Genomic DNA, 25,901 nt, shown 5'->3' with positions numbered 1-25,901 from the left:
CATATATACACATATACAAACATGCAATATTCTGATTAAATACACTATTTCTGACTTTGAGGCCAACTTTTCTTTAAAAAAAAGGATTTATTTATTTATTCATGAGAGACACACACAGAGAGAGAGGCAGAGGGAGAAGCAGGCTTCCTGCAGGGAGCCCCATGCGGGACTCGATCCCTGATCCTGGGATCACACCCTGAGCCGAAGGCAGATGCTCAACCATTGAGCCACCCAGGTGTCCTGAGGCCAACATTTCATTACAGAATCTTCTTGCAAAAATCATACTCAGCAAACTGCCATCTCCAACTGTTCCAGGAGTATGCGATTCTAGAATTCAATTCTTCCTCCATTTGAAAAGGCATTATTCAGAGTACACTGGCTTTCTACTTGAACAGCCTTTGAGAGAAAAAGACAGTTTCTCTTGTATCTTTTCCCATTATGTATGAAAGAATTGTCTGTCCTCCCAGAGCCAAGGGACAGATGCCAGGGTGAGCTGTAGCTTGGCAATGTGGGATGACTGTGAAAATATTGACATTTGACAATAGGCCCCAACCGCTATGACAATTCAGCAACTGGCCCAACCAGACCAGCTATGCATGCAGCCAAAAGAAATAGTCCCCAACCTGTTTCCAGATGAAGAGGTTTCTGTTGTGAGACAACTCCTCTGACTCCCACCCCAGGCAGCTACACAACAACACTGATTTATTTGTGACTTACAACCAGAGTCACTCATGTGCAGGGTGATGGATTATCCTCTGTAACCTTCTCTTTTCTCTATTCATAAGACTTTCCCACAACCACCAGATTGGAGGGCATTAGCTTTCAAGGGAAAGTGTTATAGGAGTGAGGGTAGGTCAGAACTTATGATACAAATATGCTGTCATTGCCTCCTGGTCCCCATTACCATGTGCCCGGACTTCAAGGTTGCCTACTGAGTCAAGTAGAATTTGCCTATTTCCCTAGGGGCACCTGGGTGGCTCAGTCAATTGAGCATCTGACTCTTGATTTCGGCTCAGGTCATGATTTCAGGGTCATGGGATCAAGCCCCGTATCTGGCTCTGTGTTCTGCCAGAGTCTGCTAGGGATTCTCTCTCTCCCTCTCTCTCTGTACTCCCTCTCAAATAAATAAATAACATCTTTTAAAAAGAGAATTTGCCTATTTGTCAAATGTTCTCCCTCCCCCAACCCCCATTTTCTGCTTCTTCCATGTATCAGTCAGGGTGCACTCAGGAAAGCACAACCCATATCTGGTATGGGGAACCTGTTATATAAGTATTAGGAAAATCAAAAAGCCAAACAAGGGATGGTGAAGCCACAGAAAGATTAGCAAGAGCAGGGAGCTTTCACCATCCCTGGGGCTGGAGGACCAAGGACAAGAGATGGTGTTAACAGAGTACAGGAGCAAGACCAGAATCACAAAAGTGGTGCTGGAGACACTCCCTCCCTCCCACTCTCAATCTTCCACCAATGCTTCCTACTGACAGCACCCAGTTGGCAAGAGAGCCTGGAAATGTAAGTATAGGGTCAGCCCCTTGTAGTATCAAGAGAAGAGAGCAGACCTGACAGCAAACTGGAAAATGACTGGTATCCTCTGAGAATGTCATTTCTGCAACAAATCAGAGCTCAAAATTCTCAAGTGGACTCTACACACTGATCACATAGCACAAAGTTCACAGGGCAAGGGAGTCAGGTGCTGTCACAAAGGTGAGACCAATGACTGCCCAATGTCTACCTTACCATCAACTGGATGATGTTGAGAATGCTGGTTCATTGACCACATTGAAAGCAAGGATTTAGGCCCTTGAGTTTGTGTAAATGCTTATTGGAAAGATCCAGGAGTGAGAAGGTATTGATCCAGAAACAGATAAAGGGATACAAGAGGTGGTGCATCCGGATGGTCCCCTGGATCTGTCTCTTGCTTCAAGTGTTTGGATGGGACCCAGGGACATGACTTCTTTCAGCCTCCAACCACCCTCCAACCTCTCTTCCAGCTGTCCCGTTGTCTCAGTCATTCTCTGCCTCTGGGATCAGTGAACACCTTGTGTTTGTGTGTGTGTGTGTGTGTGTGTGTGTGTGTGCGCGCGCGCGCGTGCATAGCCTTTTATCGGCAACCAACGAGGAACTCCCAGATTTGTCAGAATTATTCCATCAAGGTGGAGGCCACTGTCAACCACTTGTCAACATCCATCTGTGGGTCTCCCATCCCTATCTCTCTCTCTCTGGGCTTCTATTTCAACCCAATGATGTGGTTCTGAAGGACATGGACCACTTATTCCTGGAGTTGGCCAAGGAGAACCACGAAGGTGGGGGCCATGCCCTCTTCCAGGACATGCAGAAGCCGCCCCAGGATAAGTGGGGTAAAACCCTGGACACCAACGGAGCTACTGTGATCCAGGAATGAAACCTGAAACATGCCCTTTTGAATCTGCATGCCGTGCATTCTCCCACGCAGACCCTCAGCTCTGTAACTTCCCAGAGAACCACTTCCTAGATGAGGAGGTGAAACTCATCAAGAAGATGGTCAACCGCTTGACAAATCTCCAAGGGCTGGCTGGCCCCCACACTGGGCTGGGTGAGTATCTCTTCTATAAGACTCACCTGCAGGCACAACTAGGTTCTTTGGGGGCTCAGCAGCCCTTAAGGGACCTCATTGGTGTCCCCCTGTGTCAGGGCTTCTGCATGAGCTTCACTGCAGCTACAAAGAAGCTCTTGAACCACCCTGTAGCCCTCTCCCAAACCCTGGACCAAATGGAAACAATAAGGGCTTTCTTGTAGCAAAAAAAACAAAGGAGAGTCCTGAGGATGGGGGAGGGGATAAGATGCTGGGCATAGATGAAGGGACTGGTTTTAGGTGGAAAGAGATCATCTAGGAAAACAGGGAACAAGAGAAGGTAGATGTAGAAGTAGGAGGCTTAGCATCCAATCGTTCTGTAAAATCATTTTTGTTCAATGTGAGAAAGATTTCAGTTCATATAAGTTTCATAACTGTACTTTCTTTCAGAGCCTTTAATATACTAACATGCACTGTAAGTCAATCAGAGGTTTCCTAATCATTATTGACTATGAATCCCCTTTCCGTGGATACTCAGGGGGCTCACATTCTGGGAAAGAAATCCTGGAAAACACCAACCTACCCAATATATGCTTGGATTTTCCTAGTTATTGAGCAGAGACAATAAGACCTCATCTGACAGTCACTTTGCAATGATATCGTGAAGATAAGTGTTGTTTTTTTTTAAGATTTTTATTTATTTAAGAGAGTGAGAGAGAGAGCACAAGAGGAGTGAGGGGCAGAGGGAGAAGTAGACTCCCCACTCAGCAGGGAGCCCACTGTCAGGCTTGATGCAGGGCTTGATCCTGGGACTCCAGGATCATGACCTGAGCCACCCAGGTGCCCCTGAACATAAATTTGAAAACTACGTTCCTAGTGTAGTTCTCAGGGTAGAGATTCAAACAGCGACAGGCATAAATTCTATCAACAGCATAGAGCAGGCTGATATATGAGAAAGTAGAACAGGCTTTTGTCCAGGAGACCCCCCAGGGTGGCATTTACTTACCTTGCTGAATTTAGCAAAACTCTCAATCTTGCAGGCTCAGAAACTGTTTCCTCAACACACTGAGCGCAGGCAGCTCTCAGAAGCAAGTGCGTGCCCATAAACCAGTATCTGGAGATTGGAGACATCAACTAAAATGTATTAATTTATAACAATGGAGCTATATCTCTGCCACATGTGCCATGATAACTTCATTCATTCATTCATTCATTCATTCAAGAATACTTACTGATTGCCTGTTATATGCTGGGCCATGAAATGGGCATAAGATCTAGGCAGAACCTGTGAGTGTCCTTCCCAGGAAGTGATGCATAGACCTCTTTCTGCTGACTTCAGTAAACTTGGGGATGAAAGGTGCTGGGGGATGGTGGATTAAAGGTATCAGAAAGGCCTACCCGCAGAGGGAGTAAGATGAACATGTGAAGAAAAGCGGGACAAAGGGTGTTGAGAACTGGATGGAGAGAGAGTGTCCTGTTGGCAGCAAGTCCATAGTTCCAGTCCAAGACGCCCTAGGTCCTACCCCTTGTAACTCAGAGCCCTGACCTGTATACCTGCTCTCTAACTTATCTGGAACCAGACAGCTTTGAAGTCATTTAGAGCAGCCGAGGTCCTCTCATGATTCATGAGCCTTGACAGAGAAGATGAAAGATACAAGATAAGCAAGAGAGCTTTCAAAGGTCAATGTCTGCAAAATCTGAGAAAAGAGACAAAAGAACGGCATTTTCCTCTCCGTGGCTTAACAAAGCACAGTATTGCCCCATTACAAACAAGAGGGATAGAATCGAGCTAGTCTTTTCAATATCCAGTTGCAGAATGGCTCAGTACTGGCCTGTTTCCTTCCTTGCTGGTTCTCTTCTGCTCACAGCTTCAGCTCAGCCTCCTGCCCCCAGGCTTCATCGTAGCCTGATAAAGGAAGCATCTGACTAGCTCAGGCCCCATAAGCTATGCATCAGCAGGGATGATATTACCCCACTCTGGTTGCAGTGATCCAGTTCTGATAAATGAGCTCTGGTCTCATCAACAGGATCACATCCCCAGCATCCCCAAGTGCTCTGATTATTGGGCTTTTGCCTTGTCTCTTTTCCTGAATTCTTATTTTGGTATGCCTCCTCCCCTCTGGACTGTAGATTTGCTCCTCCCCTCAGGCTGGTGGCCAGCACCTAGCCACCCTCTGACCTGTCTACCTGGATTTTGCTCATCCTGAATTGCTACCTTCCTACTATGCTTATTGCAACAGTTTCAGGAGACTCAATTAATAACCTCGTACTCTCCTTTCAAGTTCTGAGCCAACTGAGAGCTAAACAACAGGAGTTGGAGAACAAAGTATCAGCTTTATTTTTTTTTTATTTTTTATTTTTTTAGTATCAGCTTTAAAACTGAAAGAGTGATAGGGAAAAAAATGATAGGGAGCAAGCAGCATGTTGAATGTCTTATACATTTGCTAATAATCTTCACTCCAGAATAAAACTAACTGTTCAGCAGAAGTAGAAACAAGGCATTCTACTCTAGCTCTTGTAACCTGATGATGGTTCTAGGGCTCAGGATGGGCAGTAGTTCCCAGTGATAACTGGCCAGGTGGACTTTTCCTAGGATCGTCATTGGGTTCCCCCAGAAGCACATACTGATACAATGACTCAAATGCAAACAGTTCATTTTAGGAGCAAACAAAACAAAACAAAACAAAACCAGTAAGAGGGGAAGTGAGACAGCATGGGAAAGGCAGTCAAATAAAGGGAGCTCAGACATTATCAAGCCAATTACCATGAGGATGACTGTCATCATGGGGCACTCGGAGCCAGTGTAGACTCATGCTTAAGTATCCTATCCAAGGGATGAGGAGCTTTGGTATTATATACTGACTTCCATTAATCATTGGTTGAAAACTAGTGAGGAGTGAGGGTTGGTGAGAGGAAGGACAGCAATTCCTGGACACCCGCAGCCCACCACACACATGAACAAAATGGGCATCAGTGGCCAGAGAACAGCCCTCAGACAAAGTTGCAGGTGCCCACAGTTGGAAGTTGGGCTGATGCTCACTGAGGGAATATGAGTAGAACATCACTACCATCGTTTAGTCTCTGGATTCTATCTTTGACCCAAGGAAAAATATCTGAAAGAAAAGCTCCTCTGCTTTCTGCTCAGGGGTTACTATGACTGGCTTAGGCCACCTCCTCCCGCACTACCACCTACCACCACCATCCTGCCATCGGGGCCAAACTATCAGATGGAATAGGTCCTCAGGGCAGTGAAGATCTGACCTAAGCTAGACCAGCCACTCCGACAGCAGCTATTGGGAGGTCAAGGAGAGTGAAATTCCATGCTTGTGTTATCTGAGGACTTCCCCTAGGGAAGAATTAACTCCGACCAAGGAAATGAGGAGGAAGGTAAGGATGCGTCACTTTCCCTAACAAACTGTAGAGCTAAAAGAAGTGTTTCTTTAAAAAAAAAAAAATTCATGAGAGGCAAAGAGAGAGAGGCAGACACATAGACAGAGGGAGAAGCAGGCTCCCTGCGAGGCTGATGTGGGACTCATCCCAGGACCCCAGAACCATGACCTGAGCCAAAGGCAGATGCTCAACCACTGGGCCACCCAGGTGCCCCAAAGAAGCATTTCTAAAGCTGCAATAATAAGACATTTTGATAAACCATGCAAGATGAAAGACTTAATTATTTTCTATTCTTTTTATACAAGAAGGCATTACAAAGTTGGTGTCATATAAAGAGGTAAACAGAATAGACAGATGTAAAACATAGGAAGATGTATTATAGAAGCATAATGGGCACTTAATAATAATTTATACCCCCGCTTTCTTTCTAGTGGGGCACAGAGGCTAGTTGAAGCAGTTCTGGTAGCAGCTCCACATTCTGCACAGAGTCACCACCCCTCTTTGACATCGGGCACTTTTTCTAGGTCTTACTCACTGGGCCATGTGTCTTTCTCTCTTAGAAGCTGCTCTCTGAGCCTCCAGTGTTCCCCTTGAAATCTGAGTATCTCTGGAGTTGGTACACATCTGAACCCGGGGTTGATATGGAACAAAGGTGCTCCCTAGTAGTAATTCCAGGAGATTGTGAATTCCCTGATTCTAGAATAGCAGGGAAGGGGGTTCCCTAATCACTCTGTCAAAAGTATTGCGTCTCAGCTCATGCCTGCTTGACACCATGGTAGTAGTCATTGTTGGTACTTCCCTTAGGTTCCTTTACCCAAAGGCCAATCTGGAGCTGCTGGGGGTGCTGCTGCTACAGGTGCTGTGACCTTCTGTGCTCTGCCCTGGGGAATTGCCCTTGGCTGATAGGAGCCACCTCCTGGGATCTTTGTGGAGGGGTTATGTCACCACTCCCTACCGGACAGCAATGATTGACCAAAACTGCAGTGCAGAGGCATCAAGGTGGGGCAACTGTGTGTTATAATTTACACATAATTGTCCAGTAGAATTTTCTGTGGTGACAGAAATGCTTCTGTCTGCCCTGTTCAACGTGGGAGCCACTGGTTGAATAGGGCAAGGAGACCAAGGAACTGAATTTTAAACTTTAATTCCTTTTAATTCCTTTAAATGTAAATAGGTACATGTAGGTGGTGGTTACCATATAAGACTACACAGATCCAGAGCCTCCTATGGATCAGACTGAGGATAGACTTTGCCTGAGACTACTCCCTTTTCCTATCCTATCTCCCTCCTCCTTTACTGGCTTGTCCTGAGATCACAACCTCAATAAATCATCTACCCTCCAACTCCTATGTCAGAATCTGCTTCTGGGGAGCCCATGGAGACGTTACATTATAGCATTCAGTAGTAGAATACAGAGAGCTTAAACCTTGAATCAGAAAGGTGCAGGGGCACCTGGGTGGCCCAGCGGTTGAGTGTCTGCCTTTGGCTCAAGTCATGATCCTGGGGTCCTGGGATCAAGTCCCACATCGGCCTCCCTATGGGGAGCCTGCTTCTTCCTCTGCTTGTGTCTCTGCATCTCTCTCTATGTCTCTCATGAATAAATAAAATCTTTTTTTTTTTTTTTTTTGGTAAAGTGCACATATAAGTTCAGTACCAGTCAGAATGTTTTTAGCAGAAAACAAAAGAATCTCAAACTCATCTGGCTAAACAGCAAGGAAACACCTGGAAGTCCAAGGCTGGGACAGCTCTAGGATAATTCCATGACTCAAAGACATCTCGCTGCTCTGTCACCCTGGTGGGCAGGCTTCACCTCTGTACTAGCCTCCCTCTCATTGTCACAAGGTGGCGATCCCAGTGCCAGCCTCCACATTTGGACATAGCCATGCCCAGGAAAAAAGATCATCTTTTCCAGTATGTCTTTTATTAGGAATGAGAAAATCTTTCCCAGAAGCCTGTCTAAACCAATCCCTGGGAAGGGGAATAGGAAAACCACTATTGCCATGGACCAATCAGCCCCACCCGCGCAGAGTATGTAGCTGAGCAGAGCAGCGTGGGTACCAAATACGACCGAGCTTCAGCGTGTGTGGGCTCAGAGCGGGATGAAATGAATGTTAGTGAGACAACCACAGTATCAGTTATGGGTTTCTTGAGGCCAGCTTCTTGTACCATGTTCTGTGAACCCCCAAATGAAAATCAGAGGGCAGCCCGGGTGGCTCAGCGGTTTAGCGCCGCCTTCAGCCTGGGACGTGATCCTGGAGACCCGGGATCGAGTCCCACATCGGGCTCCCTGCATGGAGCCTGCTTCTCCCTCTGCCTGTGTCTCTGCCTCTCTGTCTCTCTGTCTCTCTGTCTCTCTCTGTGTGTCTCTCATGAATAAATAAATAAAATCTTAAAAAAAAGAAAAGAAAAGAAAATCAATTAGAGGGCTTGATAAAATGCAGGTTCTAGGGCTCGATCATTGTCTGATAGGAAGGAAGGTAAGGTGAAAAAGAGGCTTACTGAGTTAGAGTCACCCTCGGACTGTTTTTCTGCTCGTGAATGCTGAAGAACCACTAAGGCAAGCTGAAAGCTCAGATTCACCTGGTTGCTTCACTATCGGTCTCCCTGCAGAAGGGATGCAGAGTGTGACCATGTTGCCCCATGTACGCCTCTTTGGTCTAACACTCTCAGTGATGTTAGGATGACAAGAGCGCCGATCGGGTGTACTTAATATGCATTATTAATATGACTTTCAGCTTCACTTGCTGAATCCATGATTCCTGTTACAACACTCCATGAAAAATAAATGAGTCTGATAATGGCTTCCACTTTATGAGCTAACATATTTAAAAAACATCTGAGAAGACAGAAGTATGAGGTTTGTGGAAAGCAGCATCTGGGACTATTTTTTTTTAACGCAGTAAAAGGTCTCAGGAGGTGATTCTGGCATCTGGAGAGCAGCTGCCACCAACAGTAAAGCCTAGCTGTTTATGTTCTCAGTACCACAAAATGGAGTCTGATATAATGCTGTCTCCAGTTAAGCGACATCAATCACCAGGGAGAAAGCCTTGGCAGTGGCCGACATCATGTCACAGGAGGGACTTGTTGCTGGAGCAACTACACAGTGATCAGCTCCATGGGAATAATTTGATTCTTTTTGCCAAGTGCCTGCTTAAATTCTTCATTGGAGGGATCCCTGGGTGGCTCAGTGCTTTAGTGCCCGCCTTCTGCCCAGGGCGTGACCCTGGAGTCCCGGGATCGAGCCCCACAACGGGTTTCCTGCATGGAGCCTGTTTCTCCCTCCACCTGTGTCTCTGCCTCTCTCTGTGTGTCTCTCATGAATGAATAAATAAAATCTTTAAAAAAAAAATTCTTCATTGGATGCCTGAAAATCATTTCAAAATTTAATATATCCAAAACAAAATTATTTTTTAAAAGATTTTGTTTGTTTATGAGAGAGACAAAGAGAGAGAGGCAGAGACATAGCCAGAGGAAAAAGCAGGCTCCCTGTGGGGAGCCCAATGCGGGACTCCATCCCAGGACCCCAGGATCACGACCTGAGCCAAAGGCAGACGCTTAACCACTGAGCCACCCAGGAGCCCCTAGAATGTGAACTTAAAACATCAACATAAAATTTTAAGGTAACAAAAGTGCTTTTCCTTTTGGTATCACCATACTATATGCACCGATGGAAGACATTTGGCTTGGGAACGATGTTATGTGAAAACATTTTAGGGGTTAGATTAGCACAGCCCCAGTGTGAGCCTAGACTATGGATCCTGGGCTGAAAAGAATGGGATTTAATGGCCCACTCAAATTCTACAGGTCAGCTGCATCTGGAATATGTGGGTCTTGGTCTGGGTGTTACAACTGAGACAGGATCTTAACAGAAGGTAGACAAATCCCTTGTCCTAGGCATCCATTCCTCACAAGTCATGACTGCTGTCTGCTAACAGCGCCCACCTGTACCCGCTCCTGGAACCCCTTACAAGGGGAACAGGAACCACTTTACTCTGGAATGTTGCTCCTAACTCCTCATACTTCCAGAGCCAATGCCTGAGTGGCATAGAATATAAAAGGCTGAACCAAACATCTCATGGTGAGATCTCTATGATGCTATTCATGCTCCGGAGCTGCCCTGGGGATCACCCTTAGCCTCGGCTCCAGCTGAGAACACATACTTGCTCATCTCTGTCTCCTGCCCCATCCAGCATCCCTCATATCCCTACAGGTATACCCTGAGGGCTTGCCTCCAGCAAATCACTTGCACAAGACTCCCTGTCTAGGGAACCTGACCTGAGAGAGAAGTATAGGATGATGAGGGCCCTAGAAATTGTATCATGTAAGGAGGGATAAAGGACGCAACATAGTCTAAGAATAAAAAGTATGGAAATGAAAAAAATAGACAATAGAAAAAGGACAGATTGGATGGAAATGAGACTAAGGCAGAATTTGGCTCAGTATCAGAAAGAACTTTCTAATACTAAAATATTTACAATGTAGATATAGACTGCCTTGCAAATTGGCAACCTGCAAAGGAAATATTCATTCAGAATCCAGAGGACTGTTGGATGAGGAGACTCTGGGCATTGTCTGGTAGGTGGTTGGTAAGACCAAAGGCAACACTCTAGTTGTTATTATTCTAGGTGGCCACAAGATGGCAGCAACAGAGAATTCCTCAAAAGATGATTAACCAGAAAATTCTAGTTGGTCCACAAATTTAATTCAGATCTTCAGACATTATAGGAGGTGTTGTATATACCATTTTAAGCCCTTATAGATTTATGACACACAAAATTACAAAGGAAAAGCATTTTCACCAAATTGCGTATTTTACTATTGGAAAAAAATAAAATCTAAGAGGTCAAACCCTAATCATTAAGGTCACACTGAATCATTACATTCTGATAATGATGCTACTTCCATCCTGCACACTGATTTCTAGGTCCAGTCATTGTGTACCTTCCAGGGGAGGAATCTGTGTTTGAAATAGGCTCAACAATGAGGCTACATGGCTGGCCTCAGCCTTTCCTAGCCCGTGGTCCTCCAGAAAAAATTCTCCATATTGTTGGGCCTCTTCCTGCATTCACCTCAAAGTCTACAGAAAGATGTACTGGTACTGAGGGCCTGACACAACTCTCTTGGGGAACCCAATACCTGTGATTCTATGAAGCAACTTTACATCAAAGTTCTGTTTCCAACCCTGAGCCCAATTAATCTTACCAGGACCCACAACCCTCCATGTCTGGTCTCCATCTATGTCCAGTACCTGGCCTCCAAGATGGCCCCCTAGTCATTCTTTCCTTTTGGTATCCATGCACTTGTATCGTTCCCACCCACACTAAATCATGGCTGGTCCTTGTGATGAATAAGATACTGGAGAAGTGATGATGGATGTCTTCTGAGGCTAGATGGTGAAAAATGTTGCATTTCCACCATACTCTTTTTGTATCACTCACTCTGGAGGAAACCAGATGCCATATTGTTGAGACATTTAGTTAACCCTATGGAGAGTTTCTTGTGGGAGAGTACTGAGGCCTCTTGCCAACAGCCAGCACTGGCTTGCCATCCATATGAGTGAGTTATCTTGGAAACAGGACCTCTAGACCTAGATGAGCTGTCAGGTGACCACAGCTCTGGCCAATATCTTTTTTTTTTTTTTTAAGTTTCTTTTTTTTTTAAATTTATTTATGATAGTCACAGAGAGAGAGAGGGAGAGAGAGAGAGAGGCAGAGACAGAGGGAGAAGCAGGCTCCATGCACCGGGAGCCCAATGTGGGATTTGATCCCGGGCCTCCAGGATCGCGCCCTGGGCCAAAGGCAGGCGCCAAACCGCTGCACCACCCAGGGATCCCTCTGGCCAATATCTTAACTGCATCCTCAGGAGAGAATCTAGGTCTGAACTACCCAGCTATGCTGTTCCTGTGTTCCTGACCCACAGAAGCTTTGAGATAATGTTCATTGTTGTTTTAAGCCACTAAGTTTGACAGTAATTTATTATGCAACAATAGATAACTAATACAACACCCTAAATGCCAGCTTCCCTCACTATATACATTCCCTTTTCAAACATTTTCCTCTGGCTGCTGCCCTCACCATTCTAGGTAAGTAACAACAACTTGCTAACTATGAAATGCAATAGACATTTTCTAACATTTACATTACTAAATATCTGCTTTATTTGACAATGGGAAATCTCCTAGAGAATTCCTACTCCCTGGCTTCCATGATGCTCTACCAACCTCGTACTACAGATTTTCTCTTTCAGGTCTTCCTGCCTCCTTCTCCTCCAAAGAGGCTCCTTTTCCACATGCCATACGACTGTTAATGTTGCCTCAGAGTCTACCTTTGTTCTCTTTGTTTGACCCTGAGTCAACTCTGTGGGCCATCCTCTTGTTCCCCTGACTATCACTCTGCAGATGACTACCAAATCCATCTCTCCAGCCTACATCCCACTCCAGAACACGACTCTCTCATATCCACCTGTGTGCAGGCAGTGATGTGCTGGAGCCCACAGTGATTCCTGAGAACCAATTGTACACATCTCTTCCTGACTGTTTAGCATTGTCACAGGGGTAGCTTGAAATTGGCCACAGTGGGAGTATTTACACCATGGCATTCAACAAATGCTACTAATCAGGGCTTTATCAAAATCCAGTTGATAAACACATCACTGTTCAACCAGATGCTTCACTTTCTGTGTCCCATAAATACCTCAATTTAATATGTCCCAAACTTGAGTCTTATTTTTTCATTCATTTATTAAAAATTTTGTTTATTTTATTCAAAAATATTTCCTACAGTTTTTTCAGGTTCTAGTGAAGGAGAAACATCTGTACCTTCAATAAACTTGCATTCCATGTTTAGGGAGCAGCAGATGCCTCAGATAGGGATAGGTCTGGCATGAGGCAAGTAGAGATCAGCCATGAAAGGCTTAATAAGCCTGATAATTGCCTTGGACTCTTCCTGAAGGCAGTGGGAACTCACTTACTTAGGGGTTTTAAGCCTAATGACATGACTTGGTTTGCTTTTTGGAATGTTCGCTGCTATTAGAGTCTTGGAAAGAGTCTAAATACAACTCACTTTCCCCTTTGAAAGTCTTCTCTTGGCTTCCAGAAAAACAGACTCTATGGTTTCTTTCCTACTTCTCTGTTAACTCTTTTGCTGATTTCTTGTCTTGTCCTTGACCTGTTGGTGAACCCACAGGCTTTTGCCCTTGCTCCCTACAATCTACTCCCAACATTGCAGCCAGTTATTCTTTTAAAACTTGAATCAGGGCAGCCCGGGTGGCTCAGCGGTTTAGCGCCGCCTTCAGCCCAGGGCGTGATCCTGAAGACCTGGAATCAAGTCCCATGCCTGCTTCTCCCTCTGCCTGTGTCTCTGCCTCTCTCTCTGTGTGTGTCTCTCATGAATAAATAACTAAAATCTTTAAATAAATAAATTAATTAAAATATGAATCAGATCTTGTTATTCTTTGGAGAGTCCTATTCTTAGGACCCTCCAATGGCTTACTATTTCATTCAAAGTGAAGTCAAAGCTCCTTACATGAGGCCCAAATGATCTGCCTTGCTTATCTCTCTAACCTCTTGCTTACTCTGCTACAGCCACCCTGTCTGTCCTTGCACAAACTAGAAATGCTTCTGCCTCAGACCCTGGTTCTTCTGTCTACCTGGAAACCTCTTTGCCCAGATATCCCACAGTTCAGTCCCCCCCCTTTTTTTTTTTAAAGATTTTATTTATTTATTTATTTATTCATGAGACACACAGAAAGAGGCAGAGATGTAGGCAGAGGGAGAAGCAGGACTTGATCCCAGGACCCTGGGATCACAACCTGAGCCAAAGGCAGACGCTCAACCACTGAGCCACCCAGGTGCCCCTCACAGTTCAGTCCATGATCTTCTTCAAGTCTTCTCTCAAATGTCACCTTTTCAGAGACATCTTCTCAACCACTTTGTTTAAAATTTCAGTTCTTCCTCCCATCCTGATACCCATTCTCCACTCTAGGAGTGAGATTAGGCTCCAGATAGAGTTGGCCACGGTTGCAAGTCCGCAAAGATGGAGGAGGGAAATGCATGTGATGGTCAGGGGCTACTGATATGGGAAAGCCAGGCTTTGAGAGGATAAATCCTCTCAGATAGGACAAATCCTAACAGACTCTCTGTGGAATCTAGGACTTCTCTCAGGTCAGCACTTTCTCCAGCATTCCGTCTTTTTGAACAGTGATACATGAAATTATTTTAACAATACAATTACATTTTCAAGTCCAGTTCTTTGTACTCACTGGGTACTTCCAGGAGGCTCATTCTCCCGTTGAAGCAGTATGGGCTATATCTATATCTAGTTTCCAAGGATCTTATTAGAACAGGAAGTGTTTTAGGTTTTTGTTCCAACTCTGCCAGTTATCTGGGTCCCTGTCTATACCATAATTCTCTGTCTCTGACCACTATTTACCTTTTAACACAATGGTAGAAGTCTCTGCCTGTTGGATCTTTTCTTTATGATATCTTACTGGCTTTGTCTCAGGTTTATTAGTCTGTCAGGCTGGGCCCCAGGGGCATTTCTGAAGCATAATTATGTTTTGGGTGTGGGTGGCTGTGCATGTAGGGTTGGTCTGGGGCTTCGAATCTAAAGTTCAATTTGTGATAATGAAAATTGATAATTAACTATTTGGATTCATATAATCACATTTTATTGACAACAACAACAATAATAGCCATCATTTACTGAGTGCCTGTTATTGGCCAGCTGTTACATTAAATTGAAGTAGAGACTGTTTAAGGATAAGAAATTCACTCCCATACAGTCAGGGATAGAGCCAGGATCTAGATTCAGGCTGACTGACTCAGGAACCCATTCTATTCTTTGACAAGCACCTCCTCCTCATATTCTCCCCTCCTCCATGGCTCTTGTTTCTCTTCATATGGGTTCCCAACTGTTTGCTGCCCCAACTCACTGGACAGGTGACATTGCCCAGCACAACCCACTTCCCTGGCTCATCCCGTTTTTAAAATATGCAGCCCGATCCTGCTGGCTCGCTCTCCCTCCATCTCCAGCTCTCACTGATTATGGCCCCGCAGTGAGTCCAACAGCACCATGGGAACCTCTGCTATAGGAGAAAGATGGCTAGTCCCACCCCATGCAAGTTCCATTCCACCTCCCACCTGATTTCTCATACTTCCTCTCCTGGAGTCTGCCCTTGAACCAGGCCAAGCAGAGTTCTTGAGAGGCTTTGCCGATAATGTCCTCCACACATGGAATATGTCCCATCCCTTCCAGTTGTATATGTCAGCTCACATCCCACATTTTCCGGGAATCTTTCTGTACAAGTCAGGGTTCTCAGGGTGCCAGAAACAGACACTGATCCTTAAAAAATCTTATTGGAATGATATAAGAAAGCTCACAGAATATATAGGATCTGACCTGGCAGGTCCCTGAAAGAAGAGGAATTCAGGTACCTGAGGAATCCAGGCAGCAGGAGTTAATGGGTGGTCCTTTTAGAAAGCTTCAGGATAGATTTTCCATCTTATGTTCCTGTGCTCAAGATTCAAATTCCTGGAAGAAAGAGCATGAATTGCCTGGTGGGTCACTTGGTCACACATATCCCGTGGCCACCACACTTTAATTGAAAATCCCATCAAGACTGTGCAATAGGTTGGGGCAGTTTTGAGGGGATAACCAAAGTGCTACAACCAGAAGAAGGGGAAAGGGAGACCAAGCAGATCAGACATGTGGTCCACAGCCTTTTCTTCCTTCTCTCAAGCCTTAGGGTCTAAGACCGCATTGCTGTCTTCTTTTGGGGTGGCCTCTCACCTGCCTATCTTGCCTACAGTTGTCATTAAAGCTTTGTGCAGCAAAATCACCCCAGGGCCATCATTGTTCTTGTTTCAGAAAGTCTCTAAACCCCTTGGAGCCAAGAGCTGAGGCTACCAATTCCATTGTTTGCTCAGAGCCCCACTATTGGTCAGGTAACAGCTGGGTGATCTGCTATATGTTGAGTGGAAGAACAGAACGCCAAGGAGGTGAGGGGCTCTAGGTAAATAGGAAGCTTTCCCTAGGGGAGCCCTTTACCCCCAAAATGCACCTATTTCCTGGTAAGAGCAACTAGTTCAAGAAGCTCTGGGGGGGATTTCTATAGATCGTGTGCAGTTCAAGGCAGCTTCCACTAGATCAGGCTCCTCTAGACATCTGCCATGGTTAGATGTACTTCTGAAACTGTCCCGGTCATTGAATCTTCTTTCTCTCTCTCTCTCTCTCTCTCTCTCTCTCACTTAGTCTTTTGTTTAAAACCCTTACTAAGAACCACTGACTTTCCCTTTGCTAACCTGCAGTTTGGGAAAGAGACTGGACAGGGATTCAGGCATGTGCATCTGGGGCCAGCTCAATCTTCAACTTATTGTTCATTCATTCATTCATTCATTCACTCATTCAACAAGGCATTCAGAACCTACTATGTGCCAGACACTGTTCAAGGCACTGGTGGGGATGCAACAGTGACCAAAGAGACCAAGTTGCTACACTGCTAGAGCTTATATCCACACATGTGAGTGTCCATTTCCTGGAGGTGGGAGGCCTTCCTCAGATCTCATGGCTTTTTCAGAACTTTCATTCTAGATTCATAGGAAGGGAAGACAATTTTCTATATCTTGTTCAAGGCAAAGGGGTATCCAAATTACCCCAAGAGGTAAAACATGGTGGTGATGTTTTTGAATCTGGATGAAAGGCTGGAGAAAGATAGAAGCAGAGACAGAGAGACACCACTTAATAAAAGCTCCACAAAAGTTTATTCAATGCCATGTCCCCAGTCCCTACAACAATGCTTGACACATAATGCATGTTTAATAAATATCTCTTCAGTGGATGAGTCACATGGGAAAAACAAAAAGGGTGGTTGGGAGGGAAAACTTCCTTACTGTGACCTTAGGCCATTGCATATACTTCTTTCCCTCTTTCCTGCTTTGGGAATACTGCTCCTTCAAAGCAGCCCTTTCTGTAACTTCCCCACCTCCTCAGACATTTGGACCCAAGCGGGTCCAGGCCAGAGGACCCAGCATTAAACTGTGGGCTCTGCTTCTTCTCACTCTCCATGGTGCTAAGAAGAGGCTCTGGCTCATTATTGCCTATAACACGGAGCTTTTCCCTCTTCTGATGGAAATGTTCCCTCTCTTAATCTTTGTGTTCCTTCCTCAGAGAGGAGAATGTTTGCTTCTTAAGCAGAGAATATGATCTTCCTTAAAGGTCTTAGGCCTACAGTCACAGATTTGTGTGCACACAGAAATAAACCAGGCAGGTAATGTGATAGACAATAAGGAGTGCTAGGGACTGTGGCAAACTGGATCTCAGCCCTCTGTGGCCAAAACCATACTCTGAAAAAGCACTATGAGGGGATGGCTCAGTTGGCTAAGCATCTGCCTTCAGTTCAGGTCATGATCCCAGGGCCATGGGATCAAGCCCCCTGTTGGGCTCCCTGCTGCCTGCCACTTCCCCTGTTTGTGCGCGCTCTCTCTCTCTCTCTCTCTCTCTGTCAAATAAATAAATAAATAAATAAATAAATAAATAAATAAATAATTTTAAAAAGAAAGAAAGAAAAAGTACTGTGTGGACCAAAAGAACCTTCTCTGTAGACACCCTAAGACCAGTGGACCATCAGTTTATGACATCTACCAGTCACTGGGAGCAAGCTAGAAAGACTTGTCCACTTTTCACTTGTCACTCTACAGCAAGCCTCCCCTGAGACCACAGGACTGTCTGCCTGAATGGTGTGGGGAGAGGAAGACATGCTCACTGGAAAATAGAACGTATGTTAATATCTTAAAATACCCTGCTAGATCCACATTGGCTCAGGTGGCAACTTGTCATGGGCTAAACTGCATAAAATTGCTGCAGAGGCACAATTACTGGCTCTAACAAAAGCTGCCTTTTAGAGGGGAGAGTCTGGGTCAGAGGATCAATTTTCTGATGAATCAGTGAACAATTCTGAGTGGAACTAATCAGGCTCATAATGTGTCACCCTTTCTTTATAACCCCTAGTTTAATGATCTGAACTCTGGCTATCCACCTGTGACTTCCCCACCACCTCCTCCTGCTTTCCCAACATGTGTGCAAACACATTGCATATGCATGGCACACGGGGACACACACAGAGAATGAGGATGTAGAAAAGTAGGTTTGAGGGATAAGAAGTCTCAGAGAGAGGGATCCCTGGGTGGCGCAGCGGTTTGGCGCCTGCCTTTGGCCCAGGGCGCGATCCTGGAGACCCGGGATCGAATCCCACATCAGGCTCCCGGTGCATGGAGCCTGCTTCTCCCTCTGCCTGTGTCTCTGCCTCTCTCTCTCTCTCTCTGTGACTATCATAAATAAATAAAAAAAACAAATTAAAAAAAAAAAAAAGAAGTCTCAGAGAGATGCTAGAGCCTCCTGGTAGGATTGGAAACGAGAGATACTAGAGGATGATGTCCAGTGGAAGGAATTTATCTTTTCCTGCCTCCAGGGAATCCAGAAGTTCTCAGGGAAGCATAGTCTTGGGTAACAAATTAGCTCCTTAGCAAGGCAAATTCCTGGAGGATTACAAGATGGGGAGTGTGCCCAGCAGCATGTTTAGTTACTGATGCTAAGGGAATAGAAAGGGTAATCAATTATTTTTTTTCCCTCAGGATTCCAACTGATGTTATCCCATGAAGCATTGGGTCCATGTCAGGTCAGGTCTGGATTACCCATCGTATTAGTTAAGGTTATACTGGTTTTAGGGCAGAGAAATGGACTTTGGCTGACTTAAACAAAAAGGCGGATTATTGGAAAGTTCCTGGGGGCTCTTATGAAATCAAAGGAAAGTTGAATAACCACAGCTTGGCAAGGGAAGGAGCGGAGCTCCATGGTTGTGTTGGTACAATTGTTTCAGCCTGCCTGGGCTTTCTCGCTCTTTGGGGAAAGAAGATCTTATAGGTCCTGTGAGTTAGCTTGGGTTCCCTGCCAGCAGAGGGATCCTGGTGCAAGTGATTTTTCTGGGGAGTGCTTTCAGCAGAAATCTGCAAGGCAGTGAGGGAAGCAGGGTAGAACAGAAGTTAATCTATTTTCAGTCTGATCCTACAGTGGAATCTGCAGTGTTACCCCATTTTGAAGCAATGGAGTATGCCTTTTGTACCCCCATGTCCATCAGTTATTAGCTGCAGGCATAGTTTCTCAAGCATTTTTGGGCAAGGCTATTCAAAAGAAGGGGGTAGCTGTGAGCAGCTAGCAGCCAACACTCAGAGCAGTTGGGGGCTGGTCCATTGCCCTTGCAAGACGATCTAGGATCTAGGCAGAGCACCAACTGTATCCATCCATGGCACCTGGCTTGGGTAAGGTGTGCACCCAAGAACAACCAGCCATTGAGAAAAAGAAAGGCCAAAACCTGAGATCTAGACATGGCAGCAAGGGCTGTTTCCAGAGGTAAGTGAACAGAAGAATGAAGGGCAGCTATGCCAAATGGTGTCCAGCATATATCTACTTGTGTCACTTCCACTGAAAATATCCTTCTGGACAGTGTGCAGAGCTGTGGCCAGCTGTGTCTCTTCTTCAGTAAGAATACTTGCTTCCCAGGTACCCAACATAATCTTCCTTCATGGCTTTAGCCTTGCTGCCACAAGTTCTAATGTAAGCAGAGATAGGCTGGCCAAGTTGTGTCAATTGTCATAGACAATAGGGAGTGGAGACAGTCTACCACAGTCCTTGACACTCTATGTTGTCTATCACAGTTGATATTACTGCCTGTCCTCTCTCTGTATGCATTTGAATGTATGGTCCCAAGCCTAAACCCATTAAGGAGGGTTTATGTTAGGTGCCTATTTACCTAAAAGTAGAATCTGTAAGTCATAGAGTATAAATGTGTTGAGCTTTAGTAGACATTGCCAAAGAGTTTCCCACAATGGTTGTATCATTTGATACTACTTTTGATAGTGCATGAAAGTTCTAATTGCCCCACATCCTTACCAGCACTTGGTGATGTTTGTCTTATCTCATAGTGATTTTAATCTGTATCTCTCTGATGACTGATAAAGTTAAGCATCATTTTATATGCCACTTTTTACTGATTTACGGGAATGCTCTACATATTCTGTATATAAGCCCTTTGTCAGATATATATCTAAAAATATATATTGATATGTATAGCTATAGATGCATATATGCACAGATACATATAGAATGGGAGAAGATATATATAATTTATATGTAAATATATTTATTATATAACTTTATATTTAAATATAAATATGTTAATATTAATTAATTTATTATTATACTCATTTATTAATTTATTATGGTATTTAAAAATTTATTAACTGAATAGTAACATATTTATATTTAAATATTTCTTCAAAATATATATGAAAATAAATGTTTAATACAAATATATCTATTTATAATATATATTTACATGTATAATATGCTATATATATATGTAAATCACTCTGTGACTGGCTTGCTTTTTAAACATTTTCTTAAATAATTTTTCCTAAGATTTTATTTTTGGAGACACCTGGGTGGCTCAGTGATTGGGCGTCTGCCTTCGGCCCAGGGCATGATCCTGGAGACCTGGGATCGAGTCCCACATCAGGCTTCCTACCTGGAGTCTGCTTCTCCCTCTGCCTCTCTCTCTCTCTCTGTCTCTCATGAATAAATAAATAAAATCTTAAAAAAAAAAGATTTTATTTTTGGGTCACCAGAGTGGCTCTGTCAGTTAAGTATATGACTCTTGGTTTCAGCTTAGGTCATAGATCTTGGGGTTCTGGGATTGAACCCTGGGCAGGGCTCTAGGCTCAGTAGGGAGTCTGCCTAAGGATTCTCTCTTTCCCCTCCCTCTATTCCTCTTCCCACTTTCAATAGCTCCTGCTCTCTTTCTCTAAAATAAAGAAATCTTTTTTAAAAATAAAGATTTTAAGTAAGCTCTACACCCAATATGGGGCTCAAACTCACAACCCCAAGATCCAGAGCCGCATGTTCCACCAACTGAGCCACTCAGGCACCCCTCTTAAATAATTTTTATAATGAAAACAAGAATTTGGGGTCTCTGGCTGGCTCAGTTGGTGGAGCATGCAACTCTTGATCTCAGGGTTGTTGAGTTCAAGCCTCATATTGGATGTAGAGATTACTTAAAAATAAAATCTTAAAAAAAAAGAAAAGCATTTGAATTTAATTTAGTCCAATTTATCAATTTTTCCCCTTAATATTTAGCATTTTATGTTTCCTATTTAGGAAATCTTGGCCAATATCATGGTCATATTGATAATCTCCTATTTTTTTTTCCTAAAAGCATTACTACTCTACTTTTCACATTTAGAAATACAATTCATCTAGAATTTATTTGTTGTGTTATGAGTTAGGAGTTGAGTTCCCACTGCCCCATATTGATAGCTAATTACTTAGCACAATTTATGGAAAAGACCATCCTATCCCAAATAGACTACTGTTGTGCCATCTTTGTCAGAATCAAATGATAAAACATGTATGAGTCTATTTCTGGTCTGTTTTCTTTCATTGGTTTACTTGTTTATACTTGTGCCAGTGTCAAACTATCTTAGTAATATTGCGCTATACTGTCTCAGGGTGACTGTCCTGGTTTTCCTAGTACAATCTGCACACACCTTTGCAGAGATATTGAGATATATTTCCATTGAGATATAATTTGCATACAATTTTATATTTGTTTAAGTTATACAAGATAATGATTTGATATATGAAAGTTTCTGGGTTTTGGTACGCCTGGGTGGCTCAGGTGTTAAGCATCTGCCTTCAGCCCAGGGCATGATTCTGGAGTCCCAGGATCAAGTCCCACATCGGGCTCCCTGCATGGAACCTGCTTCTCCCTCTACCTGTGTCTTTGCCTCTCTCTGTGTGTGTCTCTCATGAATAAATAAATAAAATCTTAAAAAAAAATGTCTGGGTTTTAAAACTGAAAGTATTGCATCTCAGAAAACCCCCCAGACTCTGGCAAACTAGGATACTTGGCTATCTTCCTAAGTTGTGATATCTGGTGATGTAGATTCTCCTTGTTTTTCTCCAAAATTGCCTCAGCTATTCTTCACCCGTTGCATTTCTTTAAAATTTTTAGAATCAGGTTGACAATTTCTACAAAAGAAAGAAAGAAAGGAAGAAAGAAAGTCTTTGGGGATTTTCCTTGGGACTGCATTAGCCTATAAATAATTTGAGGAAATTGGTTGCATATCTTTCATTACATTTATTCCCACATATTTAATGTTTTTTGATGCTATTGTAAATAGTCCCATATTATTTTTTAAAAGATTTTAATTATTTATTTTGAGAGAGAGAGCAAGAGCAGGGAGAGAGGCAGAGGCAGAAGAAGAGGGAGAAGCAGACTCCCTGGTGAGCAGGGGCCCAAACAGGATCTGGGGATCATGACCCATGCCAAAGGTGGACGCTTAACCAACTGAGCAACCAGGTGCTCCAATAGTCCCATTTTTAAAATTTTATTTTTATTTTTGGTGTTATTACATTCTGATATAGAAATAAAATGAAATTTTGGAGGCTGACCCTCATCCAGTGGCATAACTGAATTCACCTATTAATTATAATAATTTATAGAGTCTTTTAGATATTATATGCATACAATCACTTTCTGCAAAAAAGGATCATTTTTTCTCTTTGCCATCTGTATGTTTATTTTTTCACTTTCTTGTCTTAGTGCACAGGCTGAAAACTCTAGTGCAATGTTGAATAAAAGTGGGGACAGGGTCACACAATTATCTTTTAATTTTATCCTATGGAAGATATTGTTTGTTTATTTTAAAAATGTTTTGGGATCCCTGGGTGGTGCAGCAGTTTGGCGCCTGCCTTTGGCCCAGGGCGCGATCCTGGAGACCTGGGATCGAATCCCACGTCGGGCTCCCGGTGCATGGAGCCTGCTTCTCCCTCTGCCTGTGTCTCTGCCTCTCTCTCTCTCTCTCTCTCTCTGTGACTATCATAAATAAATAAATAAAAATTTATAAAAAAAAAAATAAAAATGATTTATTTATTTATGTATTTATTTATTTATTTAAGAGAGAGAGAGAGAGAGAGAAAGCAAGTGCATGAGTGTGGGGGTGGGGCAGAGGGAGAAAGAAAGAATCTTAAGCAGATTCTGGATCTCATGAGCCTGAGATCATGAACTGAGTTGAAACCAAGAATCAGATACTTAAGTGACTATACCACCCAGGCACACTTCGGAATAATATTTTTTTAAAGTTAAAGAACAATCTTCTGGGGTTCCTGGGTGGCGCAGTCAGTTAAATGACTCTTGGTTTAAACTTAGGTCATGACCTCAGGCTTATCAAATTGAGCCCCTTGTCAGCTACACCCTGTCCAGAGTCTACTTGAGATTCTCTCTTGTTCTCCCCCTGCCTCTCATACTTGTGCTCTCTCTCTTTCTCTCAAATAAATAAATAAATAAATTTTTTTAAAAAGATTTTTGTTTATTTATTAATGAGACACACACATACACACACACACACACACACACACAGAGGCAGAGACACAGACTAAGGGATAGCAGGCTCTCTATAAGGAGCCCGATGTGGGACTCGATCCTGGATCCCGGGATCACACCCTGGGCCAAAGGCAGACGTCCAACTGCCGAGCCACCCAGGCATCCCAATAAATAAATCTTTAAAAAAATATTGTGTGGGAAGCCTGGGTGGCCCAGCAGTTTAGCGCCGCCTTCAGCCCAGGGCCTGATCCTGGAGACCTAGGATTGAGTCCCACATCGGGCTCCCAGCATGGAGCCTGCTTCTCCCTCTGCCTGTGTCTCTGCCTCTCTCTCTCTCTGTATCTCTAATAAATAAATAAAATCTTTAAAAAATTTTTTCAAAAAAAATATTGTGTGTATGGTGGCCAATGAGTAGTTTTATGGCAGGTGGCTTTAATTGTACCCCTCCTTTAGTACTAACATATAATGGAAATACCCCTAACTAAACTAAACTAACTAACTAAAGCCCAATAAGATGTCTTATTCTCGCATTAACCCATAAGGTGCTGAATTTGTGGTTAAAGCCCACATTTCCTGGCAAGCTTCCTGTGAGCACATCTGTTGGTTTTGTCTGCCTGGAATTCTTGCCCCTATCTTACTGCCTCTTTATTTCTCCACTCCAACCATGTGATTCCAGAAATACTCCGATCGTGTTACTCTATCCCTTTAGCTCCAGGGCCTTATACTAGGCCCATCAGTTCTCCCCAAAATTCAAATGGAAAGCTTCTGAAGTCTTGTGGAAATGCCCTGAGAGCAAACATGGGGTCTCTTGCTGTTGAGGACCTAGAGCTCTCCAGATTCCTGTCCTTTCTTTTTTTTTTTTTTTTTTTTTTTTTGATTCCTGTCCTTTCAAGTGTTATGATCTCTAGCTCTCTCCCCAATTCTGAAACTGTTCATGAATCTTCTTTCCAATGAACTACTTATTTCCCTTAGCCACAGTCAGTTTCTACTATATATTAATCAGAATGGATATACCCCCTATTCTCTTTACTCTGCCACCAACATTGAGCAAAATGGGAACATACTTTTAAGGATTTAATTGTGTTCTATTTATATTGTATTTATTATATTTTTTAACTTCTTCCTAATTGACTCTAAACAGTCATTGCATATTAAAACCATAACTTTGAATTTCTCTTATTGCATATACATAATTTAAATCCATGTATTCTAGGTTTATTTATCCCAGGGAAAGCTAGCAAGTTAGAAATTTTATTTTTAATTTTTGTTGTTTTGAATCCTCTATTCCAGGGATAAGAAGATATTTATGTAAAGGGCTAGATAGTAAATATTTTAGGCTTTGTGAACCATATGGTCTGTCTTACAACTACTCAACTGCTGTTGCAATCATGGATGGTACATAAATGAATGAGTGTGCCTCTGGACACTGAATGGACACTGAAATTTGAATTTGATGTGTCATAAAATATTCTTCCTTTGATTAAAAAAATTCAAAATATCAAAACAATTCTTAGTTTGCAGGTCATATAAAAATAGTGGTAGCCAGATCTGTTGCATGGGCTACATATAGTTGGTGAACTTCTGCTCTAGTCTCCCAATTGTGATACATTATTGGACAGGAGAAACATTGACTTATGAAATTGAGATTATAAAGTAATATACATTATTTATGGAATATAGAGCAACTTGTCTGTCTCCTAAATTGATGAGCATGTATTCAAGGACATAACTAGAAAGGAGATACATATCTATAAAGGATATAACTAGATAAGATCTTCCTATTTCCAGGAATTCCTATGTAACATTAGAGAAAGCGGAAAGATCATACTATATGCTAAACTTCTCTGGAGTTGTTTCTTGAGTATCTAATTTTATAATGTACTAATTAAACATTCATTGTTAACACAGAATCAAAGAAAATAAGGGGCTTTAAGATATGGATCAGCTAGTCACTTACAGTAATAATGATGCCTTCTATTTGTACACCATTTGATAGTTCATAAAAATTATAGTTCCACATATTATCTTTTCAATCCTCAAAACAACCCTGGAGGTAGAGAGGCAAGGTATTATTATCCTAATTTCAAGAAGAGCAACCTGTCCAAGATTACACAAGGGACAAGGGAGTAGGAGGAATTTTCTAGTCATACCTCTGAGTCATAGTCAGACTAATTTCCATCAAATATAATGATACAATCATGCAATTCAGGAGCTGGGTAATGAGCAAATCCTGCTTCACCAGCTGACAAACACGCAGTGATTCAACATAGGGATGCCTTTGGTTTGTCAATGGAAGCCTCACATGTCTAGATCAGTGGGAAATCCAGACCTCCTCCTCTCTCCTCCTTGCTCCACCTCTTTCTCTTGTAAATCTAAGAATCACAGCAATCACAATGGTGGCTGACTGCTCTGGAAGGTGTTATCCTAGCTGCTGTAGCAGCTGGGAATCTAGTGCTATGGCTGATTCCCGAGCTATGCCCTTGGAAAGCAATGCTCTTGTCAACTTCCACTGGTTGCCCACAGGATT

The 25,901-nt window shown here is 43.2% G+C and overlaps 1 non-coding gene across 1 annotated transcript in view; it reads right to left on the bottom strand.

The window, feature by feature from the left end:
• Positions 1 to 131: 131 nt before the first annotated feature.
• LOC102151663 overlaps positions 132 to 25,901 on the bottom strand; it is a 29,103-nt gene continuing 3,333 nt past the window's right edge. The window contains exons 2-4 of the transcript XR_005376844.1: positions 15,375 to 15,471; positions 3,558 to 3,665; positions 132 to 396 (exon numbers count right to left, since the gene is read on the bottom strand). This is a non-coding gene — a transcript (uncharacterized LOC102151663). The remainder of the gene's footprint in view (positions 397 to 3,557; positions 3,666 to 15,374; positions 15,472 to 25,901) is intronic.

Source organism: Canis lupus, chromosome 23 (genome assembly GCF_011100685.1).
Source record: "Canis lupus familiaris isolate Mischka breed German Shepherd chromosome 23, alternate assembly UU_Cfam_GSD_1.0, whole genome shotgun sequence".
NCBI classification, from domain to species: Eukaryota; Metazoa; Chordata; class Mammalia; order Carnivora; family Canidae; genus Canis; species Canis lupus.
Note: the sequence above shows the minus strand (reverse complement) of the source record. Positions and strands in the feature narration are given on the sequence as shown.